The sequence below is a fragment of the Salmo salar genome, chromosome ssa02 (genome assembly GCF_905237065.1).
Source record: "Salmo salar chromosome ssa02, Ssal_v3.1, whole genome shotgun sequence".
In the NCBI taxonomy this organism is placed as follows: domain Eukaryota; kingdom Metazoa; phylum Chordata; class Actinopteri; order Salmoniformes; family Salmonidae; genus Salmo; species Salmo salar.
The window spans coordinates 5,277,079-5,289,431 of NC_059443.1; the positions used below are offsets into that span (position 1 = coordinate 5,277,079).

The window sequence follows — 12,353 nt, forward strand, 5'->3', positions numbered from 1 at the left end:
CAGTGAAATGGAGGTCACCCATAAATCATTCTAGTGTGTCTGGGAGAAAATGTTGTTGATAAAATGAACTGGTAGGGAAAGAAAAAAAAACTTCATCTCAAATGGCACCCTATTCTCTTTATAGTGCACTACTTTTGAACAGAGCCCATAGGGATATGCAGGACCCATAGGGATCAGGTCAAAAGTAGTGCTTTATATAGGGAACAGGGTGCCATTTGGGATGTATCCTCACAGTGGAATGCCCTAAAACACATTAACGGGTAGTGGGTCCCTCCTCTCGCAGAGAAAACGTGCTATCGATGAATTCTCCGGGTTTAACAATCATTTAGCGTCTACAAATGTACAGTAGGATCTTAATTTGATCACTCTTTCGTTGCTGAGAATTTTCCTGGATTCTGGTCCTGCTGTAGCAAACTGGCTCAAATGAAGATCCTACATCTGTAGTGAAAGAAGAAAAGGTGGATTGCATTGCCAGGGTAGAGCTATAAGATAGACCAGTTGATGGGTTTTCCAGGAGGGCAGAGACTGAGACCTACTTTCAACTGAGAGGAGAAGAGAGGAGTCTCGTCAGTCAGTGTCTTTTTGACCCTGGGAAAAGCATGAGAGAGAGAGAGAGAGAGAGAGAAAGGAAAAGAGAGATAAATGGATATGGAGGGAGAGGGTAAGAAAGAGAGAGAGACAGACAGACAGAGAGAGTAATCAGTCTGTTTTCAATTAAACTGACTCTAAAGACTCTAAAGAGCAGGAATCTGGTCGTGGGCGGCTTCAGGCCCCCTCACACTGATGGACTGGGCTCACAGGCATTTGTCACCAAGCGAAAAATTGCAAAGTCTGAAGTGACTAGACTGGTATCTGTGTCTGTGTGTAATCTCTGCCAGGATCAGGATGTGAGAGGGCTTTGTGTTCCATGTGAGAGCTGCCGCCAACACAGACACGTTCATTATCACTTTCACACAGTTATAGATTTTCTGTTTGTCTCAACCACCATACCACAGAATTCAATTCAATAGTCTTCCACCAGAGAGAGAGAGAGAGAGAGAGAGAGAGAGAGAGAGAGAGAGAGAGAGAGAGAGAGAGAGAGAGAGAGAGAGAGGGAGCGGGGGGAGAGGAGGAGGGAGAGGAAGAGAGTGAGAGGAAAGGAGAGAGGAAGAGAGTGAGAGGAAAGGAGAGAGGAAGAGAGGGAGAGAAAAGGCGAGAGAGAGAAGAGAGAGAGAGGAGAGAGAGAGAAAGGAGAGAGAGATTTTTTATTGTTTATTTCACTTTTGTTTATTATCTATTTCACTTGCTTTGGCAATGTAAACTTATGTTTGCCATGCCAATAAAGCCCTTTGAATTGATTTGAGAGAGCGATAGAGAGAGAGAGAGAGAGAGAGAGTGAGTCAAACCATTAAAGGACAGAAATATGTTATTTTTCCTTGACCGTCTGACATGGTCTGAAAGTCAAGTGTGTGGACTATGTCATATTGTCTGCCTGGACATTTTGTTTGGATTAAGTATGCGTTCTCTGCCTAACAAAGACGGCCTTTCTTCAGACACTGCATTGATTTAGCAGTGGGACCTGTTGCTGAGCTGATGTCACTGACATAGTATCTCACACACACACACACACGCACGCAAGCACAGACACACAGACACACACACACACACACACACACAAACACACAGGTAAACACACACATACACACACAAACACAGTATCTGTGGTATTTATTCAGCCAGGTCAGAAAAACATCTGTAGGTCTGGTATGAAGGAGAAAGTAGCTGTTATAAAATGATCTAAAGAGGATGGACAGATCTCTGTCTCTCTCTCTCTCTCTCTGTCTCTCTGTCTCTCTGTCTCTCTGTCTGTCTCTCTGTCTCTCTCTCTCTCTCTGTCTCTCTCTCTCTCTCTGTCTCTCTGTCTCTCTGTCTCTCTCTCTCTCTCTCTCTGTCTCGCTCTCTCTCTCGTTCTCTCTCTGTCTCTCTCTCTGTCTCTCTCTGTCTCTCTCTCTCTCGCTCTCTCTCTCTGTCTCTATCTCTCTCTCTCTCTCTGTCTCTCTCTCTCTCTCTCTCTCTCTGTCTCTCTCTCTCTCTGTCTCTCTCTCTCTCTCTCTGTCTCTCTCTCTCTCGCTCTCTCTCTCTGTCTCTCTCTCTCTCTCTCTCTCTCTCTCTCTCTGTCTCTCTCTCTCTCTGTCTCTCTCTCTCTCTCTTCTCTCTCTCTCTCTCTCTCTCTCTCTCTCTCTCTCTCTCAATTTCAATTCAATTCAAGGGGCTTTATCGGCATGGGAAACATATGATAACATTGCAAAAGCAAGTGAAGTAGATAATCAAAAGTGAAATAAACTATAAAATGAACAATAAACATTACACTCACTGAAGTTTCAAAAGAATAAAGACATTTCAAATGTCATATTATGTCTATATACAGTGTTTGTGCAAATAAGTGTATAACTAAATATGGGTTGTATTTACAATGGTGTTTGTTCTTCACTGGTTGCCCTTTTCTTGTGGCAACAGGTCACACATCTTGCTGCTGTGAGGCACACTGTGGTATTTCACCCAATAGATATGGGAGTTTATCAAAATTGGATTTGCTTTCGAATTCTTTGTGGATCTGTGTGTTCTGAGGGAACTATGTGTCTCTAACATGGTCATACATTTGGCAGGAGGTTAGGAAGTGCAGCTCAGTTTCCACCTCATTTTGTGGGCAGTGTGCACATAGCCTGTCTTCTCTTGAGAGCCAGGTCTGCCTACGGCGGCCTTTCTCAATAGCAAGGCTATGCTCACTGAGTCTGTACATAGTCAAATCTTTTTATTTTCTTATGATTTGGTTGGGTTTAATTGTGTTGCTGAGCCCCAGGACCAGCTTGCTTAGGGGACTCTTCTCCAGGTTCATCTCTCTGTAGGTGGTAACTTTGTTAGGGAAGGTTTGGGAATCGCTTCCTTTTAGGTGGTTGTGGAATTTAACATCTCTTTTCTGGATTTTGATAATTAGCGGGTATCAGCCTAATTCTGCTCTGCATGCATTATTTAGTGTTTTACGTTGTACTCAGAGGATATTTTTGCAGAATTCTGCATGCAGAGTCTCAATTTGGCATTTGTCCCATTTTGTGAATTCTTGGTTGGTGAGCGGACCCCAGACCTCACAACCATAAAGGGCAATGGGTTCTATAACTGATTCAAGTATTTTTAGCCAGATCCTAATTGGTATGTTGAATGATATGTTCCTTTTGATGGCATAGAAGGTCCTTCTTGCCTTGTCTCTCAGATCGTTCACAGCTTTGTGGAAGTTACCTGTGGCGCTGATGTTTAGGCCGAGGTATGTTTCGTTTTTTTGTGTGCTCTAGGGCAACGGTCTAGATGGAATGCGTATTTGTGGTCCTGGCGTCTGGAACTTTTTTGGAACACCATTATTTTGGTCTTACTGAGATTTACTGTCAGGGCCCAGGTCTGACAGAATCTGTGCAGAATATATAGGTGTTGCTGTGTAATCTGAGGGAAATATGTGTTTCTAATATGGTCATACATTTGGCAGGAGGTTAGGAAGTGCAGCTCAGTTTCCACCTCATTTTGTGGGCAGTGTGCACATAGCCTGTCTTCTCTTGAGAGCCAGGTCTGCCTACGGCGGCCTGGAATATATAGGGTGTGCAGGGTGATTACGTGGTCTGTCGTACCATAATTTTGTAAAAAGCCTATTTGACATTTGCTCTGTACATTATTTTCACTGAGGAAATGTATGAGTCTGCTGTTAATGATAATCTCTATCTCTCTCTCTGTCTCTGTCTCTCTCTATCTCTGTCTCTCTCTCTCTCTGTCTCTCTCTGTCTCTGTCTCTCTCTCTCTCTGTCTCTCTCTCTCTGTCTCTCTCTGTTTCTATCTCTCTCTGTCTCTATCGCTCTCTGTCTCTGTCTCTGTCTCTCTCTCTCTCTCTCTCTCTCTCTCTCTCTCTCTCTCTGTCTCTGTTTCTCTCTATGTCTCTCTCTCTCTGTCTCTCTCTGTCTCTCTCTCTCTGTCTTTCTGTCTGTCTCTCTTTCTCTGTCTCCTCTCTTTCTCTCTCTCTCTCTCTCTCTCTCTCTCTCTCTCTCTCAATTTAATTCAAAGGGCTTTATTGGCATGGGAAACATGTGTTTACATTGCCAAATCAAATGGAATAGACAGTAACTTAAGTCATCATCTCCAGTCATTATTTTAGGTAAAAATTATATTTGTGTGGACCTGTTTGTGGTGGTGTGGAGAGTTGTGTTATTGTCTTGTCGTGGTGGTGTGGAGAGTTGTGTTATTGTCTTGTTGTGGTGGTGTGGAGAGTTGTGTTATTGTCTTGTTGTGGTGGTGTGGAGAGTTGTGTTATTGTCTTGTTGTGTGGAGAGTTGTGTTATTGTCTTGTTGTGGTGGTGTGGAGAGTTGTGTTATTGTCTTGTTGTGGTGGTGAGGAGAGTTGTGTTATTGTCTTGTTGTGTGGAGAGTTGTTTTTGTCTTGTTGTGGTGGTGTGGAGAGTTGTGTTATTGTCTTGTTGTGGTGGTGAGGAGAGTTGTGTTATTGTTTTGTTGTGTGGAGAGTTGTTATTGTCTTGTTGTGGTGGTGAGGAGAGTTGTGTTATTGTCTTGTTGTGTGGAGAGTTGTTTTTGTCTTGTTGTGGTGGTGTGGAGAGTTGTGTTATTGTCTTGTTGTGGTGGTGAGGAGAGTTGTGTTATTGTTTTGTTGTGTGGAGAGTTGTTATTGTCTTGTTGTGGTGGTGAGGAGAGTTGTGTTATTGTCTTGTTGTGGTGGTGAGGAGAGTTGTGTTATTGTCTTGTTGTGGTGGTGAGGAGAGTTGTGTTATTGTTTTATTGTGTGGAGAGTTGTGTTATTGTCTTGTTGTGGTGGTGAGGAGAGTTGTGTTATTGTTTTGTTGTGGTGGTGAGGAGAGTTGTGTTATTGTCTTGTTGTGGTGTGGAGAGTTGTGTTATTGTCTTGTTGTGGTGGTGAGGAGAGTTGTGTTATTGTTTATTGTGTGGAGAGTTGTGTTATTGTCTTGTTGTGGTGGTGTGGAGAGTTGTGTTATTGTCTTGTTGTGGTGGTGAGGAGAGTTGTGTTATTGTCTTGTTGTGGTGGTGAGGAGAGTTGTGTTATTGTCTTGTTGTGGTGGTGAGGAGAGTTGTGTTATTGTTTTATTGTGTGGAGAGTTGTTATTGTCTTGTTGTGGTGGTGTGGAGAGTTGTTATTGTCTTGTTGTGGTGGTGAGGAGAGTTGTGTTATTGTTTTATTGTGTGGAGAGTTGTTATTGTCTTGTTGTGGTGGTGTGGAGAGTTGTTATTGTCTTGTTGTGGTGGTGAGGAGAGTTGTGTTATTGTTTTATTGTGTGGAGAGTTGTTATTGTCTTGTTGTGGTGGTGTGGAGAGTTGTGTTATTGTCTTGTTGCGGTGGTGTGGAGAGTTGTGTTATTGTTTTATTGAGTTGCGTTATGACATAGCTCAGTGAAACTATAATATGGATTCCTGTGGGTCAATCTCTCACAACTCTACATATTAATATTCCAGCGTGGACACAAGAAGCCCACACGCCTGTAGCATGATCTCAGATTCCACTCCAATGTGGCAGCAAAAATATTACATCCGTTTTCTTTATATTAATATTTTGTTTTTATGGTGGAGCTTATGTGCCTGAGCCCCACCACTCTAATGACTAGGCCACATTTGGTTTTGGTAAAACTTGACATCAAATAACCTTTTTCTGAATGTTCTGTAATGGGTTGATAATTACTTTACAGGCTGTTATTATTAGTGTAATACGGGACCTAACGGGGGCCTGTAGTTAGTCAGCTCTCCTCTTGCCATTAGGTCAGCCACTGTCTGTCTGTCTGTCTGTCTGTCTGTCTGTCTGTCTGTCTGTCTGTCTGTCTGTCTGTCTGTCTGTCTGTCTGTCTGTCTGTCTGTCTGTCTGTCTGTCTGTCTGTCTGTCTGTCTGTCTGTCTGTCTGTCTGTCTGTCTGTCTGTCTGTCTGTCTGTCTGTCTGTCTGTCTGTCTGTCTGTGATGTGTAGGCTGGGGCCGTGCTACTGGGAGCAGTGATACACTGAAGCCATCAGCTGCTTTGCTCTTTCATGTGCAGCTCAAACAGGGTCCACACACTGAGGCTTTCAATTGAGAGCCAGCCAGCCGGGGCAGAAAACCAAGGGTAAACTTCTGACTTAACTTAAGTGGCTTTTCTTCAGGATCCCTGAAATTAGGACATGTAGGAGTCTCACATGCCTCAGCTTTGACATTGGGATTCTGCTGTGTCATGGTGATGGGGACTCATGACAAACACGGTTTTAGTTTAGCTTGTCCCCTGCAGGTCTTTACTCACTACTCAATGTCCTCTAGAGGGTCTCACTTTAACCTGGGGGGTTCCTTTGATGTGGTGACTGTAGGAAGAGGTGGAGGGAGGGATGAATGGAGGGAGGCAGGCAGAGACTACAGACAACTCTCAACACAGTGGGTGGTGGTGTTTGTTCTGCTGAAGTAAATAAAAGAAAAGCTCCCATAACAACTCTCTCCTCTCCTCTCCTCTCCTCTCCTCTCCTCTCCTCTCCTCTCCTCTCCTCTCCTCTCCTCTCCTCTCCTCTCCTCTCCTCTCCTCTCCCCTCTCCCCTCCTCTCCTCTCCTCTCCTCTCCTTTAAAATGATTGTTCAGAGAATCAAAGGCAAATTTAAACAAACCTGAGCCAGCAAGGTAATCCTCAGAGGACGAACATCAATAAATGAATCTTTAGATAATTCATTACTATTACAAATGACAAAACTCCATTATTTGAATGTAGTTGTTTTATAATTCCTCCAGAGTTGATTGTTTGATGTCTGGAAGGTGTTTGAACTTCACAGAACATCCATCACTTCTATCACTTCACTGCTGGAAGGTAATACAGCACGACTGTCTGCACTGCCCCAATACAATACATTACAATACAATTACCATACATTACATTACCATACAATACAATACATTACAATACAATTACCATACAGTACATTACCATACCATACAATACAATACAATACAATACAATTACCATACATTACATTACCATACAATACAATACATTACAACACAATTACCATACAGTACATTACAATACAATTACCATACATTACATTACCATACAATACAATACATTACAATACATTACAATACAATACATTACAGCCTTCCCTGTAGCTCAGTTGGTAGAGCATGGTGTTTGCAACGCCAGGGGTTGTGGGTTCGATTCCCACGGGGGGCCAGTACATTACAATACAATTACCATACATTACATTACCATACAATACAATACATTACAATACATTACAATACAATACATTACCATGCAATACAGTGCATTACAATACATTGCATTACGATACAATACATTACCATACAGTACAATACATTACCATACAATACAATACATTACAATACAATACATTACAATACAATTACCATACAGTACAATACAATACAATACAATACATTACAATACAATACAATACAATACAATACATTACAATACAATACAATACAATACATTACAATACAATACAATACATTACAATGCAATACAGTGCATTACAATACATTGCATTACGATACAATACATTACCATACAATACAATGCAATACAATACAATGCAATACAATACAACACAATACATTACAATACAATACATTACAATACAATATTTTACAATACAATACATTACAATACAATACAATGCAATACAATACAATACATTACAATACAATACAATGCAATACATTACAATACAATACATGAACATACAATACATTACCATACAATACAATGCAACATAATACATTACAATACAATGCATTACATTATAATACAATACATTGCCATACAATACAATGCAATACAATATATTACCATACAATGCAATGCAATATATGGCAATGCAATACATTACACTACAATACAATACATTACAATACATTACAATACAATGGCGTATGTTAAATAGAGGAATGTCTTGAGAGAGGGGATGGGGTAGTCCTCTACACTGCAGTTGTAGTCCTCCCTAAACCTGATTTATTGACTGCTGCGGAATCCTTCCATTAACCCAGTGTGTTGGAGTGTGTGTGTGTGTGTGTGTGTGTGTGTGTGTGTGTGCGTGCGTGCGTGCGTGCGTGCGTGTGTGTGCATGCGTGTGTGTGTGTGTGCGTGCATGTGTGTGTATGTGTGTGTGTTTAACAACTAAAACTCTTATCTCTCCCAGAGCTGGCGTCTAGAGAGGTCGTTTTCCCACGCACTCTAAGCTGAAGTCTGCCTGGTCTGGACAGCGTCCCACCGTGGTAGAATCTCTTCTACAGCCTTTTTCTGCTTCTTCGTTCTCAAAAACAAGTGATGTTAAGAAACACCACTTATCTGGGATGATACAGCAACAGCATTAGTGTTACTAACAGACTGCTTAATGTCTCTGACCTTTACATTATGCGTCTGCTGTGTGATGTCATTTCTGTCTCTCTGTTCTATAGTGTGAATGTTCAATAAAAACTTACCTTGAAAAATACCATCTGGAAAGGTTTCTTTCTTTCCCATATTTTGAAGTACATTTTGCATTAATGTTGTTGTCTTGGACCAAATCTGCACACCAAAAGTCTCCCGATATTCACGGTGTCATTCATGGACTCTGACCGAATGTTTCCTCTTCTTATCTCCATTCTTGGCATATTGTTTTCTGATGTCATTTTCTCCCGCTGTCTGGTTGTCCTGCAGTGGAGCTGTTTGTCTGTACGACTCAGGCCATAGCTGACATAGTGATCCATGTTCTCCTGTATTACCCTCTTTCCAGCAGATCCTTTTGTCTGTACGACTCAGGCCATAGCTGACATAGTGATCCTGGTGGATGGATCCTGGAGCATCGGCAGGCTCAACTTCCGCTTGGTCCGCATGTTCCTGGAGAACCTGGTCAACGCTTTCAGCGTCGGGATCGACCAGACCAGGATAGGTAAGCAGTAGCATCACTGTCTGTTATTGACCAGGATAGGTAAGCAGTAGCATCACTGTCTGTTATTGACCAGGATAAGTAAGCAGTAGGATCACTGTCTGTTATTGACCAGGATAGGTAAGCAGTAGCATCACTGTCTGTTATTGACCAGGATAGGTAAGCAGTAGTATCACTGTCTGTTATTGACCAGGATAGGTAAGCAGTAGGATCACTGTCTGTTATTGACCAGGATAGGTAAGCAGTAGCATCACTGTCTGTTATTGACCAGGATAGGTAAGCAGTAGTATCACTGTCTGTTATTGACCAGGATAGGTAAGCAGTAGCATCACTGTCTGTTATTGACCAGGATAAGTAAGCAGTAGGATCACTGTCTGTTATTGACCAGGATAGGTAAGCAGTAGCATCACTGTCTGTTATTGACCAGGATAGGTAAGCAGTAGCATCACTGTCTGTTATTGACCAGGATAGGTAAGCAGTAGCATCACTGTCTGTTATTGACCAGGATAGGTAAGCAGTAGTATCACTGTCTGTTATTGACCAGGATAGGTAAGCAGTAGCATCACTGTCTGTTATTGACCAGGATAGGTAAGCAGTAGTATCACTGTCTGTTATTGACCAGGATAGGTAAGCAGTAGCATCACTGTCTGTTATTGACCAGGATAGGTAAGGAGTAGCATCACTGTCTATTATTGACCAGGATAGGTAAGCAGTAGGGTCACTGTCTATTATTGACCAGGATAGTTAAGCAGTAGCATCACTGTCTATTATTAGTCTTACTGTACTGTACTGTCACAGGGTTCAATAGCCTTACTGTATTGTACTGTCACAGGGTTCAATAGCTTTACTGTACTGTCACAGGGTTCAATAGCCTTACTGTACTGTACTGTCACAGGGTTCAATAGCTTTACTGTACTGTCACAGGGTTCAATAGCCTTACTCTACTGTATTGTCACAGGGTTCAATAGCCTTACTGTACTGTACTGTCACAGAGTTCAATAGTCTTACTGTATTGTACTGTCACAGGGTTCATTAGCCTTACTGTACTGTACTGTCACAGAGTTCATTAGCCTTACTGTACTGTCACAGGGTTCAATAGCCTTACTCTACTGTACTGTCACAGGGTTCAATAGCCTTACTGTACTGTACTGTCACAGAGTTCAATAGTCTTACTGTATTGTACTGTCACAGGGTTCATTAGCCTTACTGTACTGTACTGTCACAGGGTTCAATAGTCTTACTGTACTGTCACAGGGTTCAATAGCCTTACTGTACTGTCACAGGGTTCAATAGCCTTACTGTACTGTACTGTCACAGGGTTCAATAGCCTTACTGTACTGTCACAGGGTTCATTAGCCTTACTGTACTGTACTGTCACAGGGTTCAATAGCCTTACTGTACTGTCTGCACAGGGTTCAATAGCCTTACTGTACTGTACTGTCACAGGGTTCAATAGTCTTACTCTATTGTACTGTCACAGAGTTCAATAGCCTTACTGTACTGTACTGTCACAGGGTTCAATAGCCTTACTGTACTGTACTGTCACAGGGTTCAATAGCTTTACTGTACTGTACTGTCACAGGGTTCAATAGCCTTACTGTACTGTACTGTCACAGGGTTCATTAGCCTTACTGTACTGTACTGTCACAGGGTTCAATAGTTTTACTGTACTGTCACAGGGTTCAATAGCCTTACTGTACTGTCACAGGGTTCAATAGCCTTACTGTACTGTCACAGGGTTCAATAGTTTTACTGTACTGTCACAGGGTTCATTAGCCTTACTGTACTGTACTGTCACATGGTTCATTAGCCTTACTGTACTGTCACAGGGTTCAATAGCTTTACTGTACTGTACTGTCACAGGGTTCAATAGCCTTACTGTATTGTACTGTCACAGGGTTCAATAGCCTTACTGTATTGTACTGTCACAGGGTTCAATAGCCTTACTGTACTGTCACAGGGTTCAATAGCCTTACTGTACTGTACTGTCACAGGGTTCAATAGCCTTACTGTACTGTCACAGGGTTCAATAGCCTTACTGTACTGTACTGTCACAGGGTTCAATAGCCTTACTGTACTGTACTGTCACAGGGTTCAATAGCCTTACTGTATTGTACTGTCACAGGGTTCAATAGCCTTACTGTACTGTACTATCACAGGGTTCAATAGCATTACTGTACTGTACTGTCACAGGGTTCAATAGCCTTACTGTACTGTCACAGGGTTCAATAGCCTTACTGTACTGTACTATCACAGGGTTCAATAGCCTTACTGTACTGTACTATCACAGGGTTCAATAGCCTTACTGTACTGTCACAGGGTTCAATAGCCTTACTGTACTGTCACAGGGTTCAATAGCCTGGTCAAATGCAGGTGTCAAGTATATTCCCTTATGTACTCCTTATCCTAAAATGAAATAATTATTATTGTATTGTACTGTATTCCCTCCCAGGTCTGGCCCAGTACAGTGGGGACCCCAGGATAGAGTGGCATCTGAATGCCTTCACCACTAAAGATGCAGTCCTGGATGCTGTGAAGAACCTGCCCTATAAGGGAGGCAACACACTGACAGGTACACTACACCAGGAGCTCTCTGACTGCATCCCTAATGACAGCTATGGAAAGGTCACAATAGATTTAGCCCAGAGGGGGATGTTTAGCAATGCTTAATACACAATCTACACAGACCTATTGAAATCTGTTTAGAGATTTCTGCATGAATATAAAGCGTTTTGTTAAGGGTAACAAGAGTTAGTGAGGGAAGGCTATATGACTTTTAGAAGTATCAACCAGTGGAGCCATCATCAGTGAACTGTGTCTATCTGTGTATCTGTCTATCTGTCTAGCTGTGTATCTGTCTATCTGTGTATCTGTCTAGCAGTCTATCTGTGTAGCTGTGTAGCTCTATCTGTCCATCTGTCCATCTGTGCAGATGTCTATCTGTGTTGCTGTCTGTCTGTCCATCTGTCCAACTGTGTAGCTGTGTATCTGTGTAGCTGTCTGTCTGTCCAACTGTGTAGCTGTCTATCTGTCCATCTGTCCAACTGTGTAGCTGTGTATCTGTGTAGCTGTCTATCTGTCCATCTGTCCAACTGTGTAGCTGTGTATCTGTGTAGCTGTGTATCTGTGTAGCTGTGTATCTGTCTAGCTGTCTATCTGTGTATCTGTGTATCTGTGTAGCTGTGTATCTGTCTATCTGTGTAGCTGTCTATCTGTGTAGCTGTGTATCTGTGTAGCTGTCTAGCTGTGTAACTGTCTATCTGTCTATCTGTGTATCTGTCTAGCAGTCTATCTGTGTAGCTGTCTTTCTGTCTATACGTGTAGCTGTGTAGCTGTCTATCTGTCTAGCTGTGTATCTGTCTAGCAGTCTAGCTGTCTATCTGTGTAGCTGTCTATCTGTCTATACGTGTAGCTGTCTA

At 42.2% G+C, this 12,353-nt stretch overlaps 1 pseudogene; it reads left to right on the top strand.

Annotated features, from left to right (window-relative positions):
- LOC106573090 (collagen alpha-1(XIV) chain-like) overlaps positions 1-12,353 on the top strand; it is a 263,151-nt pseudogene that overhangs the window by 61,815 nt on the left and 188,983 nt on the right.